Source organism: Barbus barbus (assembly GCF_936440315.1).
Source record: "Barbus barbus genome assembly, chromosome: 32".
Lineage (NCBI taxonomy): Eukaryota > Metazoa > Chordata > Actinopteri > Cypriniformes > Cyprinidae > Barbus > Barbus barbus.
This window is the reverse complement of record NC_136760.1, coordinates 6,324,724-6,341,311: the sequence shown is the minus strand read 5'-3', so window position 1 is coordinate 6,341,311 and position 16,588 is coordinate 6,324,724. Positions and strand designations below refer to the sequence as shown.

The 16,588-nt window shown below is 38.1% G+C and overlaps 1 pseudogene across 1 annotated transcript; it reads left to right on the top strand.

The window, feature by feature from the left end:
* Positions 1 to 1,748: 1,748 nt before the first annotated feature.
* LOC306852347 (chondroadherin-like protein) lies at positions 1,749 to 16,402 on the top strand (annotated as a pseudogene). Its single transcript has 8 exons — positions 1,749 to 1,909; positions 8,504 to 8,684; positions 8,776 to 9,075; positions 11,472 to 11,973; positions 12,817 to 13,498; positions 13,581 to 13,747; positions 15,127 to 15,136; positions 16,183 to 16,402. The product of its transcript is annotated as a chondroadherin-like protein (transcript).
* The last annotated feature ends 186 nt before the right edge of the window (positions 16,403 to 16,588 follow it).

The window sequence follows — 16,588 nt, the reverse complement described above, 5'->3', positions numbered from 1 at the left end:
CCAGCAAACCTGTCGGGAGATTTTCTCAGTATCTCGACACTGAAAAGAATATAGGTGTTGAACCACTTGCAGGGAACCTTCTCTCCTCCAGTGGTTTATTTGTGAGAGACTGATGGCCAGACTGAGAACAGTGCGCGTCTTTGTGGTCTGAAGTCTCATGGGACTCCACGAACATATTTCGCAGTTGGAAAATATTTTTTTTCGGCTTCTTCGGTTTCGCTGCCCCGTAAGAAGTAGAGTATTTTAGAGATTTTCTCTGCATTTGTTCGAAATTTCATGACGGATTCCATAGGCTTAGCTTCATTTGACGGAAATTTAAGACCGTGAGAGAATCTCATTTGTACTCCTTTAGAGTGAGCTATTGAATTTGTATTCCTTTTAAAATGTGAAATATTGTAAATTGAATGCGTTATAAGTTTAATGCGTTATATATATATATAACGGGAGAAACATGTTTTACACATTGTAAAATAAACGGTTCATACTCAATAGCAAGTCACAGTATGGGGCAAGTTGTCACACCGAGAACCTGCCATCAAACAGTCTATGAAAAGGTGTTCAACTAAATGTAAAAACCAAAACGAAGCCATTATTGGAGAAGCAGACTTTACATAAATACCAGAACATTGTTTTGGACAACAAATCTGATCATTTCATCTTTTTTTTAGATTGACGTCTCAGATGCTAGTAAGGTGTCAGAAGTTTTTCTCAAGATTTCATCAGTATACCAAGACGAACCAGAAGTAAAGCAAGCTATTTTTGAGAGCACTGGTATGAGCAACGTTCTCACTAGCATTTAAGTGAACATTTAAAGGGGTCATCGGATGCCCGTTTCCCACAAGTTGATATGATTCTTTAGGGTCTTAACGAAAAGTCTATAACATACTTTGGTTAAAATTTCTCAATGGTAGTGTAAAAAAACAAAAACAGCTCTATTCTCAGCAAGCCATTCTAGTCCATGTTGCTTTAAATACTAATGAGCTCTGCTGATCCCGTCCCTCTCTTCCACGGGGTGATGAGCAGACTTTAAACTTCAGCCTCGAAACTTGCTAACTAGCATATATTAGGAAAGGCGATTTGCAAAGATTCATAAAAAACCCTTATACTCACTTCTTCTGTAAATGAAGCTCGATCACGAATGATTAGGGCGAACATAGACGCATTGAGATGCATTCCTTTCAAAAACGAAAGTAACATTAATCCTCTGGGTCTTCAGTGGCTCAGATGTCAGGAGTAAATAATGACTGCTATGTTCATTATTACATCCAATAGCAAAACACCTCAATCAATAAATTGATTTAATCAAATTCATAACATTTTAAACAATTTACCCTTTCCAAAATGTATTTAAATACCCTTTTCCACAGCTCACCTATTTGGTTAGATCTATTATAAAACTGATACTTATTGTCATAACTTGTTTACACCTGTTTTTTAGTTTGGATGAATAAATGTAGAAATATAGGTATTATAAGAGGATTTAATTGTCAGATTTGACTGCTCATGAAGTGCCTGTTTTGCCATTCAATTGTGAGGCAGTGAAGGAGTTGCATTCAACCATAAATTATGTGAATGCCTTCAATCCAGCCAGTTCAAACATACCAGCAGAGCTCAACACTAAATCCTCAAATTCTGCAGCGTTGGCAAACTTAATTAAGCTTGCTGTTTTTTTCCTTACAAAGTAACCTGAATAAGGTAAATTCAATTGTTACCTGGTGTTACCTTTTGTTTTACGCAGGAAGACCAAAATGTTTAGCCTTCCCATGTTGTTGGTTATAACGTTACTTGCCCTGAATTCCATACTGTGCAGTCAGGCAAATGCCCAAAGTTCTGCATCTGTGACAACATCCAGCTCACAGTTGCTTGTGTCAACAAGAATCTCACCGAAGTGCCACCTACCACTGATGAGGTAATCTGTGCACCACCCTGATCAATATGGCCTTATTTTTTTTTACTGAATTTCTATAAATTATGTAATGCATTGCCTTTATGCTTTTGTTTTTTTAATGTTTTTGTATTCACCTAATAATTAAGACTGAGACATAAATGTATAATTTAAATGTAAGATTTTTTTTTTTTGTATGCATGTACTGTAGTGTTGTGCCGATAGACCATAGTATCATGTATGACGATAGTCAGAGATATCGACAATAGCAGATGTCTTTGTTGATAGTTAAGACGATATTAGGCTCACTCTCCTATTAATGTATAAAGCTATTATTATTATTATTATTAGGCGGCAAATTATTATTGGGCTATTATAAAATTGCCCCTCTATTTCACCTCAGCACCGCACTTCACACACGCGCAAATGAGGATTAGGCTTCTCCTCCTCATTGGAAATGTTTTAAAAACGGACTCTAAAACTAAGCTCACATCGAAATTGAACTGCAGGGTGATAAACCTTTATTCACAAATTATGTCAAGAGTGCTAAAAGAGACATCTTTTAGACATCTTTTCTTGAACGGAATGAACATTACGAAGCTGCATCGTCACCAGCATTTAATTTCATTCAACTGTTGGTCTTTAAATTAAATCTACTTTTGATTTTCACTGATTTATATACTGATAACTTCCGCGCTGATGCGGCAAACTTGTAACAGTAGGACGCGTGGGCCTAATAGCTATCTATGACTGCTGTATTCGGATAGCCTATATTAACTAGCTGTTTTAAATATTTTTATATTTAACATGTTAGTTTTTTAGTATGTTTGAAAGTACAGGTGCGTCTCAGAAAATTAGAATATGGTGAAAGTTAATTTTTTCTTGTAACTTATTTCAAAAAGTGAAACTTTCATGTATTTTAGATTCATTACATGTAAAACACTTTTTTTTGTTTTGTTTTTATTTTGATGATTAGAGCTTACAGCTAATGAAAGTCAAAAATCCAGTTTCTCAAAATATTAGAATATTTACATTTTGAGTTTCAATAAATGACCATTCGTACAGTATAAATTCTGGGTATCTCTTGTTCTTTGAAACCACAATAATGGGGAAGAATGCTGACTTGGCAATGGTCCAGAAGACAATGATTGACACCCTCCGCAAAGAGGGTAAGTCACAGAGGGTCATTACTGAAAGGTGTGGCTGTTTACAGAGTGCTGTATCAAAGCATATTAAATGCAAAGTTGACTGGAAAGAAGAAATTAGGTAGGAAAATGTGCACAAGCAACAGGGATGACCGCAAGCTTGAGAATACAAGCAAAGTCAGTTCATACACTTGGGAGAGCTTCACAAGGAGTGGACTGAAGCTGGAGTCAGTGCATCAAGAGTCACCACGCTCAGACGTCTTCAGGAAAAGGGCTACCAAGCCACTTCTGAACCAGAGACAACGTCAGAAGCATCTTACCTGGACTGTGGAGAAAAAGAACTGGACTGTTGCTCAGTGGTCCAAAGTCCTGGATGCTGGAGTTTGTGCTAAAGGAGCCCCGACTAAGTATTGAGTGCATAAATGAACATACTTTAAAGAACTTGAACTTTTTTGTTTTGCAAATCCTTTTTTTGATTGATCTTAGGAAATATTCTAATATTTTGAGACACTGATTTTTTATTTTCATTAGCTGTAAGCTGTAATCATCAGAATTAAAACAAAAAAAACGTTTGAAGTGTTTTACTTTATATGTAATGAATCTAAAGTATATGAAAGTTTACATTTTTGAAATAAGTTACAAGAAAAAAATCAAGTTTTTCACCAGATTGTAATTTTCTGAGATGCACCTGTATATTTTGGTTATTGGTGCTTCCAGGCTCTCTCTCTCTCTATCACACACGCGCGGTTTAAAATCACCAAATAGTTATGAAATAGCCTATGACAAGTACAGAGAGTCTCTCTCTTGCCCACACCTAGCCATGCACGATTATATCGTGTATCGGCGATCTCACAGGCTAGCGATATGATGATTTGAAAAATGACCATACCGCCCAATTCTAATGTACTGTCACTTATGTGCTGTCCCATCCCATATATGTTTTATATATTTATTTTTGGTAGGAGGATTCCAACCCAGAAGCAGAGAGAGCAGTATGCCCTTGGAATTGTGACTTTGTTTCCATCATTGAAAGACCCATTTTCCAAGAAGGGATATGTAAGAGTTTTTCCATGAAATTATTAAATGTTTTTACTTGAAGGAATTGATTGATAAGTGGAATCTTCATCGCTAAAATTCACACAACCTTATGTGACTGTCATTTCACCTGCTATAGATTTAGATGTATGACCATAAAATTGTCCTGTTTTTCCCCCTTATTTTACAGGAGCACTTTTATGATGCAGCAAGTGGAAGTGGTTATCTTGCTTGGCGTTTAAAAACCGTTCAAAGAAACAACCCTCGTCACACTGAAAGTAAGAATAAGCCTAACTTGTTCACAATGCAGATACGGCAACAAATATTCTAAAAACCTTTCCAAGGTTTTTAGACACCAAAGGATTGGTGAGTAATATTTAAGATGATTAAAGAGTGTGTGTGTAAGTGTCTAATGCTGTTAAATATTTTCAAGGTGAACCAAGATTTTGTTCTTCTGTTCGATTTGGACACATCCTCCGAGCTCTTGGAAAGGTGCGATGGAACCTTTAAGCCAAAAATCATTCAAGAAGCAAGAAACTTGACTAAGACATCTCCTGTGCAGCGTCTCCTGATGTCAGCTGAGAAACCCCCTGAGAATGCCACTGATTCAAGTAAGTAAAAATCGTCAATAAATCTCATTATAGTCCTGCTTTTTGTTGAATTCCACGCTATAGAGTATAATGTTCCTTTTTTGTTGTTGCTGTTTTTATTTTACCACAGACTGGGACAGTGATTTATCTACACTGCTTTTACTGGTTCACCTTCTTCCACCATCTGCTGGGCGAAAGATGGCTGCAAAAATAAGTACCTCTGATGCAGTTGAAACTTCTGGTGTTTCATAAGGTATACTAATATTTTTTTAATTTTATACTTGCAATCAGTTTAAACCCTGGAATTTAATCAGTACTTTCTTCAGTTAACCAAACTTTAAAATTCATCAGTAATTACAAGTAAGAAAAATACTAGTTAAGAAATTTAAAGTGTTTCTCTTACATTGACTACAGAAACCATCGATTAATGTACCGGGGTTGTATCGTGTGAAGTTTACCAACCATCAGAAAAGTAGAAGTTTTTTTTTGAGGGGGCATGCATTTGTGTACTCTATTTTGAGTATTCACGGTTGCATGAGACAACACTCGCAAAACAACAATGCTTTAGAATATACTGTATGTTGCAGTTTGTTTCAAATGACAAACAATTTATAGTCTGAAAAATAAAATAAGATTACCAAGCATTTTTAGGTCTATTTTGTTACCTGTAAAATGTTTTAAAAGGCTAAAATTGGAAGGGTAACTTGTTTGTTTTTCACCTTTGTAGTCATGCTGCAGCATTGATGAGCACCTGGGGAAAAGCCAAAGTCATCAACCATATCTTCTAGCCATGGGGAGGAGTCGAGACAAGATTGACAGCTACTACATTGCACTGGATAACAAGCTTATCCCTTGTCAGACGGCTGGTTCTCTGGGTGCTTTGGATGAGCTCTTCAAAGTACACTACATTTTTAACATATCCTACGACAATGCTCTCATCAACTTCTACACTTTCCTGCAGACCACCGTTTATAACATAGATGTTGGAAAAACAAGTCCTTTTGAATTCTTGAAAAAATGCTGCTCTGGTTTAGATGTGAAGGGTTGTATGCTGATGTCCATTCACTGATTTCACATTTGAAGTGTGAACATGGCTTCTATCCCACTTCTAAGTGTAGACTTGTTTGTGGTCAACAACATTGCCGAAAGCAGTTTTCCACATACTCTGGGTTTAGAAAATATTTGGGCAAAATTCATGTTCCTTGTTCAGTTTTTCGTCCCACTGATTTTTGTACCCAGTCAGAGACAGTACAGTCTGAACTCAGACGAGGAACCTCGTTTAGATGATGATTGTGTTGAAAGTGATCCAGTTCTTTCTAAAGAGGATTTAAAGGACATGTGTGCTTCAATTATTGCGAAGCTGCAGGGAAGTGGTGCTTCTGGTTACACAGTTTCATCGATTATATGTGATCTTGAAGAGTTTACCACAGAGTTACATTTACAAATGAAGCAGGATGTTGTTAAACCAGACTCCCCTGAACCTTTTACAAAGAGTTTTGAAAATCCGCTCACCAGTTTTAATTCTGAAGCTAAACGGGAAATGTTTTTCAGTGAATGGGGAATTGTTCAACCATTAGAAATAGTTCTTGGTAATAGATACGACAATAGACGAAACAAAAGAACTGGCACCTATGACCAGGTTCCAGTTAAAGAGACTTTTGTGTACATCCCCATTTTGGATAGTCTAAAATTTATGTTTTGCAATACAGATATTTGTAAGCATTTTGAATCAGGGTTTGACATCAGTCCTGATGTATACAAAGATTTTAGTGATGGAAGTTACTGCAGAGGCCACCCATTATTTTCGAAACACAGTTCCTTACAGATCCAACTGTATTACGATGATTTCGAAACGTGCAATCCCCTGGGGTCAAAACATGGGATTCACAAGATTGGCTGTCTTTATTTTATTCTGAGAAACCTTCCACCGAAGTTCAACTCTGCTGTACTGAACATCCACTTAGTTTCTCTCTTTCACTCTCAAGATGTTAAAAAGTATGGATTTGATGCCATTTTAGCTCCTTTGATAAATGATGTTAAAATTCTTGAGAACGAGGGGATTTATTTGCCCATTTCTTCTGAAAAGGTTTATGGTTCAATTTGTCAGGTTGTAGGAGATAACTTGGCAATGCATGCTCTTCTTGGTTTTACAGAGTCTTTTAACAGTAATTACTTTTGTCGCTTGTGTCTAACTGAAAAATCTGATGCCCAGAATGTGTATAGTGAGGATGACCCAAGAGTAGTGATCCGTGATAAAGCCAGCTTTGAGATGCACTGCAGGGACATTCAGTCAGATGCACAGTTGAACTCTGTATATGGGGTTAAAAGAGACTCTTTGTTGAACACTTTACAGTATTTTCATGTTTGTTCCAATTATTCCTTTGATATAATGCATGACATACTAGAAGATGTTGCCCAGTACGAGCTGAAACTTTTATTTGGATACTTGACTGAAAATTTTATATCCAAAAATGATTTCCTTTTAAGGATTTATTCTTTTGACTTTGGTTACACAGAGCGCAGAAACCGCCCAACAAATGTCAACTTGGAACATGGTGGAAATTCCATTGGATTGAATTCTATACAGACACTCTGTTTGGTGCAAAACATGCCCTTACTTTTTGGTGACCTTGCGCCTCCAGGAAATCCAAACTGGAACTTGTTACTCCTCTTACTGCACATTATTAATATTGTCTTTTCGCCTGTTGTTACTTATGGCATGACTGTTTTTTTTAAACACTTGATCAGCGAGCATCATCAGCTTTTCAAATTGGTGTACCCTCAGAAAAGATTAATACCAAAGCACCATTTTATGGTTCATTATCCTTCGTGCATAAGGAAAATAGGACCTCTTTTGCACTCTTGGAGCATGAGATTTGAAGCCAAAAACAAACTTTTCAAAAACATGCTAAAAAGTTTTAAGAACATCACAAAGTCACTGGCAAAAAAACATCAAATGGCAATAGGAAACCACTGGGAAACGCTCATTTTACAGCAGAAAGAATTTGGACCAATTAACTATTTCTCTCTAAGTGACTATGAAAATGGTGAAGACTTGGCCAGTGCTTTGCAAATCACAGTACAGACAGACATTTACTCTACCAGTTGGACTAAACTTGATGGCACTGAATATAGACCCGGTCTTGCTATTTGCACAGAGATAAAACATGAACTGCCAGCATTCTGTAAAATCACCAACAGTCTTGTGTTGGGTGAAAATGTTTATTTTGTGGTTGGAAAACTTGTTACAGAGCTCTTCAGTGAGCATTGTTTTGCATTCAGAGTTGTTGATGGAAATGAGTTTGATGCTGTTGTGAAAGCTGATGATCTTAAGCATTATAAACCCTATAACATTCAAAATGCATATGGACCAAATGAGGATACATATGTTGTGCCTTTCCATTGTTTTGTTTAGGCAGTGTTTTAATCATTTTTTATAAAGGAAAAAAAACAAAACATTTTTCTGTACATGAGTTAAAAACGTTACAAAGCTACAAAATGCATTGCATTCATTGTTTCATTAAAAATTAAATGTGAAAGTATGTTGTTGTATTGTATTGGTTTATTTATGCAACTAATTAGCTCTGGACCTAAAATAATTAAGTCTTTAATTATTTTATAATGTATGACTAGAACAGTGCCTATTGTATATATAAAGTTTTTGAATAATTAATGATATGTAAGAATTAAATGTTTAACTCTTGAGTCAGTGTTACTTTATTAACACTTTTGAAAGTGTAAATTTAACTCGGGCCAGTGTGGATTATATATACACCAGTAAAGTGTTAAAATTAACTCTCATAGAGTTGAATTAACTCTGGCGATTTTGCTGTGTGTATATCTCCAAGATAACAGTGAAACTCGACCTGAGAGGAAATGACATGCAGGAGCTTCACACACAACCCTTACCTCACACACCTGTCGCTGCAGAACAGCAACATCCGAAGGGTGCGGGAAGGAGCTTTCCGCAGACTCGACCGGCTGGTCTTGCTCAACCTGGCCAACAACAAGATTGAGATCCTGTACCAGGTGAGAAAAGCAAGACATGATGGATTGGTCTTTATAGTTATAGTCCTGGACAATCTTTGCATGCATCTCATACATTTCTCTCCTAACAAAGGAGTCATTTGATGGGCTTTCATCGCTGAAGCAGCTAATTATTGACCGAAACAGAGTGGAGGAGATCCAGCCTGGAGCTTTTTCACAGCTTGGCCTTCTCAACCTCCTCTCACTTACACACAACCAATTGGTGTACATACCTAACATGGCATTTCAGGGTTTGCAGAACATCAAATGGCTACGTCTCTCACAATTCTCTCAATTATCTGGCAACAGAAGCATTTGCTGGCCTCTTCACTCGAACACATTTGAGCCTGGATAACAATGAACTACAATTTTTTCCCACTGAGACGATGACAAGGTGAGCTTAAAGAAACATTCTTGGTTTAAGTTATTGACTTAGATGCCACGAACTAACAGTGAACTATAAAAATAGTCTTTATAAATTAAACTAAATTAAGCCCAACAACACCAAATTAACCGACCTTTCCAATCATTTTCTTTTTTCTTTGAAGAACCAGTTCAATTTTTACAGTCTTGAAAAATCTAGATATATGAGGAAGCCTCATTTTAAAAATGATTTCTAGGCCTGGAAAAAGCAGGTAAATGATAAAACAGTAAAAATACAGTGGTGGCCAAAATTGTTAGAACACCTGACAGATCTGGAAAATACTGACCTTTTTGGCCACCAAAACATGATTTGTTCATGAAACATGCAGATGATTGCTCTGAGCACAACAAATATCAGATGAAGTGAGTCACTGTTTTTATCCACTTTTAACTTTAATGTTTGGTATGTCCACCTTTTGCAGCAATTACAGCAGCACATCTCTCTGGCGTGGTGTCAATATATTTCCTGAGAACTTCAACGCTAATGTTATCCCATGCCTTCTGCAACTCAAGCCAAAGGCTTTCCTTTGAATGTACAATTCAATGAACAATAGATCTGTCCAGTTTATTTTCCAACCCGCCCCAAATTTGCTCGATGGGGTTGAGGTGCGGACTTTGAGGGGGCCAGTCCATCATTTTCAATGTTCCAGCAGATTCCTTCCATCACAGGTAGTTCCGGCAATAGTTAGAAGAATGTTTATTGTCATGGTCATGGTGAAAATAAATCCAGGCCCAATAAGGTGACTCCCAGTTGGTACTCCGTGCCTCACCAAAATGTTGTGGTATACTTCTTATCCATGATGCCATCAATTTTCACTAAGTCATCTGTTCCTGAGGCTGAAATGACACCTCACATCATTAAACTACCCCCTCTGTGTTTATTTTTCTCTTTCAGTAATGATTTCTTTGCTGCTGTTCTGCCAACAAGTCCTTCTTTTCCCAGTTTCCGATGTGGATCTCGTCACGCAGTTCTCGTGTGGTCTTTCTTCAGTCCTTAAGACTGAGAATTTTCAGATGCTTCACTTGTTTGTCTGAAAGTTTATTTTTTCTACCGCTCTCCTTTCGGTTCTGGTGTGAATTGGTGGCATCATGGTGGTCTAAAGTGTACTTCAAATTGTTTGGACTGCATCTCACGTCCTTGGTTATGAGGCATTAACTCCAGCCAGCTTCAAAAAGGGCCTTTATTCGAACCCATTGCTCACTCGTTAGCTCCTTCTTCAGCCATGTTCAAAGAGCAATATGTGCTTCAAGACTACTTCTAGAGGCTTTGAATTTATACCAATTGGTGGTGTGGCCTCAGTGACAAAACCCTGATGTTACCAATCACTTAATGAACAGGATAGGCCTTGTACATTCAAAAGAATCACACAGCTGTGTCCTAAGACTCTTGCATCTTGCACTCTTCATCATCAATTTAACCACGATCACACCTGACAATGATTACACAAGTAATTTGTCTTTTCCTGTGAAGGAACATGATTGTCTGACAGTGAAACAGGCCTGGCTTGTTTTTTTGTAAGGAAAATTAGCTAAATCTCCTTATGATGGCTCTACTCTATGGTTCATAGAGCTTAATGACGACTTCATAGATATTTGATTTGTTTTATGGGTATTGTAATAGCCAATTCAACAAAAACAGCTGAAAGCTCCTAAATATGCCAAGTGTTCTAATAATTTTGGCCAACACTGTAAGTAAAAGTAAATCATAAAAAAATTAGAAAAAAATGGAAAAGTGAAGTGACATTCAGCGACCCATACTAGGAATTCGTGCTCTGCATTTAACCCATCCAACGTGCACACACACAGCAGTGAACACACACACACCGTGAACACACACCCGGAGCAGTGGGCAGCCATTTATGCTGCAGCACCCGGGGAGCAGTTGGGGGTTCGGTGCCTTGCTCAAGGGCACCTCAGTCGTGGTATTGAGGGTGGAGAGAGCGCTGGACATTCACTCCCCCCACCTACAATCCCTGCCGGCCGGAGACTCGAACCCGCAACCTTTGGATTACAAGTCCGACTCTCTAACCATTAGGCCACGACTTCCCCCGTCATGGAAAGTCATGGGCCCCTGGAGTTAAAAAGGTTGAGAACTGCTGACCTAGACTAAATGATAAATTGTTCATTGTTAGTTAATGATGCTTTATGTATAACACAATAATGTTAACAAATTGAAACTTATTTTGAATTGTGATCCACTAAAGAGTTAAATAGTTAAAATATAATTATGATAATAGTTATAAAATGTGCCAATCTGCAATGATTTACTTATTTTCACAGTAAATAAATACTGTGTTTTAGCAAATATTTTAAAACAAGCATAGCATTACTTCTTACTCTTCTTTTCACTCATCCTTTTCTCTCCAGACTTCCAGAAGTAACTCGCTTAGAGCTAAGCTACAACCCCATGACCTACCTTGGAGAGGAGTCTGTATCTATGTCCAAACTCACTCACCTCTTCCTGGATCATAACTCCCTGCAGGATTTTTCAAACGCAGCTATCCTGCTTTCTCCTTGTCTCGCTCATCTGGACCTAAGCCATAACCAGCTGCGTGTCCTGCAGCCAATGGCCCCCGGCTCTCCCAAACTGACTCGCCTCAATCTGGCAGGTAACCCCATCTACTGCAGCTGCTACATGCGGCCTCTGCATGAGTGGACGATGCGTGAGCGTGTTCGCTTGGGTGGTACGTGTGGAGGTCCTGCACATCTGTCCGGTGAGAATCTGGAGGCGGTACAGCCTGCTGATTTGCGCTGTCAGAGCCAGGAGGCCATGCTGAAGGCCGAGCTGGAGGAGCTGAGCAGACTGCCCACACGGCCCACAACCCCACCTCCAGATAAAGTCAAATGCCCAGCCAACTGTCAGTGTGAGGTGAGTGAAAACTTACTGAGGTTGATGCAAAAATAGAGTGACTGAAAATTCTTTACATAGGTCAGTGACAAGACACTTCATTTTCCCCCTTAATTCCCCCTTTACTACAAAGCATCATAAATGTGGAGCAATTTTATTTTATAAATTATTATTTCATAGTGTTCTCATTATTATTAATATTATATCAAATAATTTGTCCATTCTCATAAGGCATGTCATGTGGTGCAGCTCCCCTAAAACCTAATAATTTGAGATATTTGAAAAGAAAATATATAAACAAACATTTTACTATGGAAAATGTGTTTATAACCTTTTTAATTGAATAATGATTAATAATGACTCAAGGTTATTACTTTGTACTTTTTCACCTCGGGACATTTTTGAAACTAGTATAAAAAAATTATAAACATTAACACAGTGTGCACATTTCTATTATATTGGCATGTTTTTTTTTTTTAAATTGTATTTATTTTATTTTTTATTTTTTTTTAACAAAAAAGTTTTCTTTATCTTGAACTCTATTCAGGGTTATAATCAGTAACTAAATCTAAAACCATTTTAATTTCTTAAAATAAAATATGATTTTATTGTAGACATTAGCCATTTCTCATTTTAATTTAAGTTGAAATATGAAATAACGAAATAAACTAAAATGAAAAATTAATACTTTATTGAAATGTTTAAATGCTTAAAAATAAAACAAAACTAATAAAAATGACAGAAAGGTAAAACCAGAAAATATAAAAATAAATTCTAATGCAAAAAATTACCAAAAACTATAACAGTATAAAGTTATACTTAAAAAAAAGACACTATTGTTATTGACCCACATACATTTTGCAGGCTGAGAACCACCACTCATCTTGTGAAAACAAAGGCCTCACCAAGATCCCCCGTGGTTTTAAACCAGACACACGCTTGTTGGACATGCGGGACAACCATTTCCACTACATCCCTGCAAACAGTTTCCCAGGCACCGCGGAAGTGGTTTCCCTTCACTTGCAGCGCTGCAAGATCCATGAGGTAGAAGATGGGGCTTTCAATGGTATGAAGAGTCTACCTCTACCTCTCAGAAAATGACCTCACTTCATTGAGTCCTGAAGCATTCAAGGGGTTGCCCCATCTCACTTACCTCCATCTGGAGAAGAATCGTTTCACCCAGTTCCCCAAAGGAGCATTCAGGCTGTTGCCTGGTCTGCTGGCTCTGCACATGGAGAATAATGCTATCACTAAACTAGAAGCAGGGATCCCGACAGGCTCTGAGAAACTGAGGGGCCTCTATCTCACTTCCAACGCCATCACAGCAGTTGCTTCCAGGGCCTTTGATCCTGCACCTGACTTGGATACTCTTCATCTAGGCAGCAACAAATTGAAGGAGGTTCCAAGTGAGGCCCTTTCTAAAGCCAGCAGCCTAGCAGAGCTTAATCTCTCCCGTAACCCTATTCGCTGGATCGGAACAGGGGTTTTTCTGCCAGTTGCTGCCACAATTAAACATCTTTACCTTAATCATATGGGTTTAGAAAAGGTAAGGACAACACTTTTTCTAATGCTACAAGAAGAATGCCAACCTGCGTTTAAATCTCTCTTCTATCTCTTGCTATTTGAAGGTCTCTAAAGATTCACTAGCAGGACTGGGGTCTGGTCTGAGGAGTCTGTTTCTTGAAGGAAACCAACTTGAGGAGCTGCCAGACATGGGGCCACTCACAGGACTCAAGGTCATAAACTTGGCAGAGAATCCACTGGTCTGCGATTGTCCACTGTTGCCTCTTCGCAAGTGAGTTTTCTTCTTAAAATGAACACCACCATTCAAAAGTGTGGGGTCAGTAAAACTACAATAAGGTTCCATTCATCAACATTAGTTGACTACATTAGGAAACATGAACTAACAATACTAAGGCTGTAGAAGTATTTTTCATTCTTAGTTAATAGGTGTTAAACTAATGGGATCTAATTCTAAAGAGTTACTGTAAAACGAAAAAAAAAGAAAATAAATTAATACTTTTATTAAGCAAGGATGCATTAAATTGATCAAAAATAACATTACGTTCCAGAAGATTTTGATTTCAAATAAATTTGGTTCTTTTGAACTTTGTTCATCCTAAAAAAAGTGTATCATGATTTCCACAACACAATAAAGCAGCAATATTTAAAAAAATAGGCTTTGCCTTCACAGGAAGAAAAACACACGCACGCACGCACTCACTCACACACACACACACTTTTTTGTTATGTTGCTGCCTTGTTAAACTGCTGTAAATTACTTTATTTCCACATCAATCTACACTCCATACACCATAATGGTAAAACAAAAAACTTTTATTTATTAAAAATAAAAAACTTAAATAATTCCATTGGATGTTACTACACTTTAAGTGAAGTTAACCTGTGGCAAATTCAATTGAATGGGTATGATTTGGAAAGGCACACGTCTTAATAAATGGTCTAATAGCTGATAATGCATATCAGAGCAAAAAACAAGCCCTGAGGTCAAAAGAACTGCCTGTAGAGCTCAAAAACAGGTTTGTGTCAAGCCACACATCTGGGGAAGAGTTCAGAAAAAAATTCTGCTTCATTGAAGGGTCATAAATGCATGTAGTTTCTGTTACCCTTAATAGAAGAAGTTTGAAACAACCAGGACTCTTCCTAGAGCTGGCCTCTTGGCCAAATTGAGCAATTGATGGAGAAGGACTTGAGTTAGTTTGGTGACCAAGAACCTGATGGTCACTCTAGTTGAGCTCCATGATCATATATGCAGATCGGAGAAACTTACAGAAGGACAAACATCACTGCTACACTCCACCGATCTGTGCTTTATGGTGGTGTGGCCAAACTCAATCCTCTCCTCAGTGAAAACGCATGAAAACACACTTGGAATTTGCAGAAAAGCACCTAAAGGACCCTCAGACTGTGAGAAACAAGATCTGATGAACCTCAATGAACCTGATGAACCTCAATTCTAAGCATGATGTTTGAAGGAAACCAGCTCTGCTCATCACCTGCAGAGTACCATCCCAAAAGTAAAGTGTGCTGGTAGCAGCCTCATGATGTGGGGCTTTTTCAGCTGCAGGGAGTGAGGGACTCATCAGAGTAGAAGAAAAGCTCAATGTTTCTGGAAAAACCTGAAAATGTGCATCTGCCCCCATCCACCTTGAGAGATGAAGAGGTGAGAAGAATGGCAAATAATTGCCAAATGCTGATGAGAAAAGCTTGTCACATCAAAAAAAAAAAAAAGACACTTGAGACTGTAAAGGTGCTTCAGCCAGCTAAATATTTAGTTAAGGATATGAATACTTATGCAATGTACTTATTTCAGTTTTTTATTTTTTTTATAAATTTACAAAGCTGTGACAATTCTGTTTTTGCTTTGTCAATATTGTGTATGGAGTGTAGATTGATGTGAAAAAAAAAAAGGAATTTAAAGCGGTTCAACGCAAGTCAGCAGCATAAAATTATGGGGTGTGAATACTTTCGCAAGGCACTGCGAGTAGTGTTCACACTAAAAATTAAAAAGTGCACTTTAAATACCTGGATGATGCACTTAAAGAAAAAACTAAGCGTGGAATGTTGGACACTTCATGCACTCAGCTGTTGCAGCTTTAAATAGCATAGCGTGGGGCAAGTGGCTGTCAGACTCCATTGTTTAAGTGAAGTGACATACATACTGCCAAGTATGGTGATCCATACTCGGAATTCGTGCTCTGCATTTAACCCATCCAATGTGCACACACACAGCAGTGAACACACACACACCGTGAACACACACCCGGAGCAGTGGGCAGCCATTTATGCTGCGGTGCCCGGGGAGCAGTTGGGGGTTCGGTGCCTTGCTCAAGGGCACCTCAGTCGTGGTATTGAGGGTGGAGAGAGCGCTGGACATTCACTCCCCCCACCTACAATCCCTGCCGGCCCGAGACTCGAACCCGCAACCTTTGGATTACGAGTCCGACTCTCTAACCATTAGGCCACGACTTCCCAAATGACAAAGTAACTTTATATCATTCATACACTGCACCATTGAGTGCGTAAGTACATAGTGTATGAGTCTAGAGTGCATCATTGGGGATGCAGCAAGTATGCTTTCATAGTACAACACTTTATCTTTAAAAAGTTGAGAAAATTTTGATTCCTTGTGAGTTTGTTGTTAAAAAAAAGTTACTACTGCTCTGGTTTAAAGGAGTTTGTTATGGTCTTACAGATTATTCATCATAGAGTGGCCACCCACCAGAACTCAGAGGTCAAAGACGTTCATGTTTTTAAGAGTTGCCCAGGGAAAAACCCTCCTCCTATTCAGCACCCAAAACCAACCAAGGCCACAAAGACTGAATCTGCTCTAATCCAGCCTCCAAAAGTCATCAAGATAGTCAAAGGCAAACCAAGCAAAACTGCAAAACCTAATACAGTGCAGAAAAGTACCACGAAGTCGGTGTGATTCTGTTGTATTTGCATCACTGTACCTGATGTAGATAAATATAACCTAAAGCCAATTTAAACAGTTTTCATTATTGAGGGTGCTTGTTTTATATATATGACTGTTTAGAGTGTTCAATTAACCTGCTTGATTGTCAAAGGAATGTACTATGCTAGTTCACTGGTCAGTAAAAAATAATTATACACT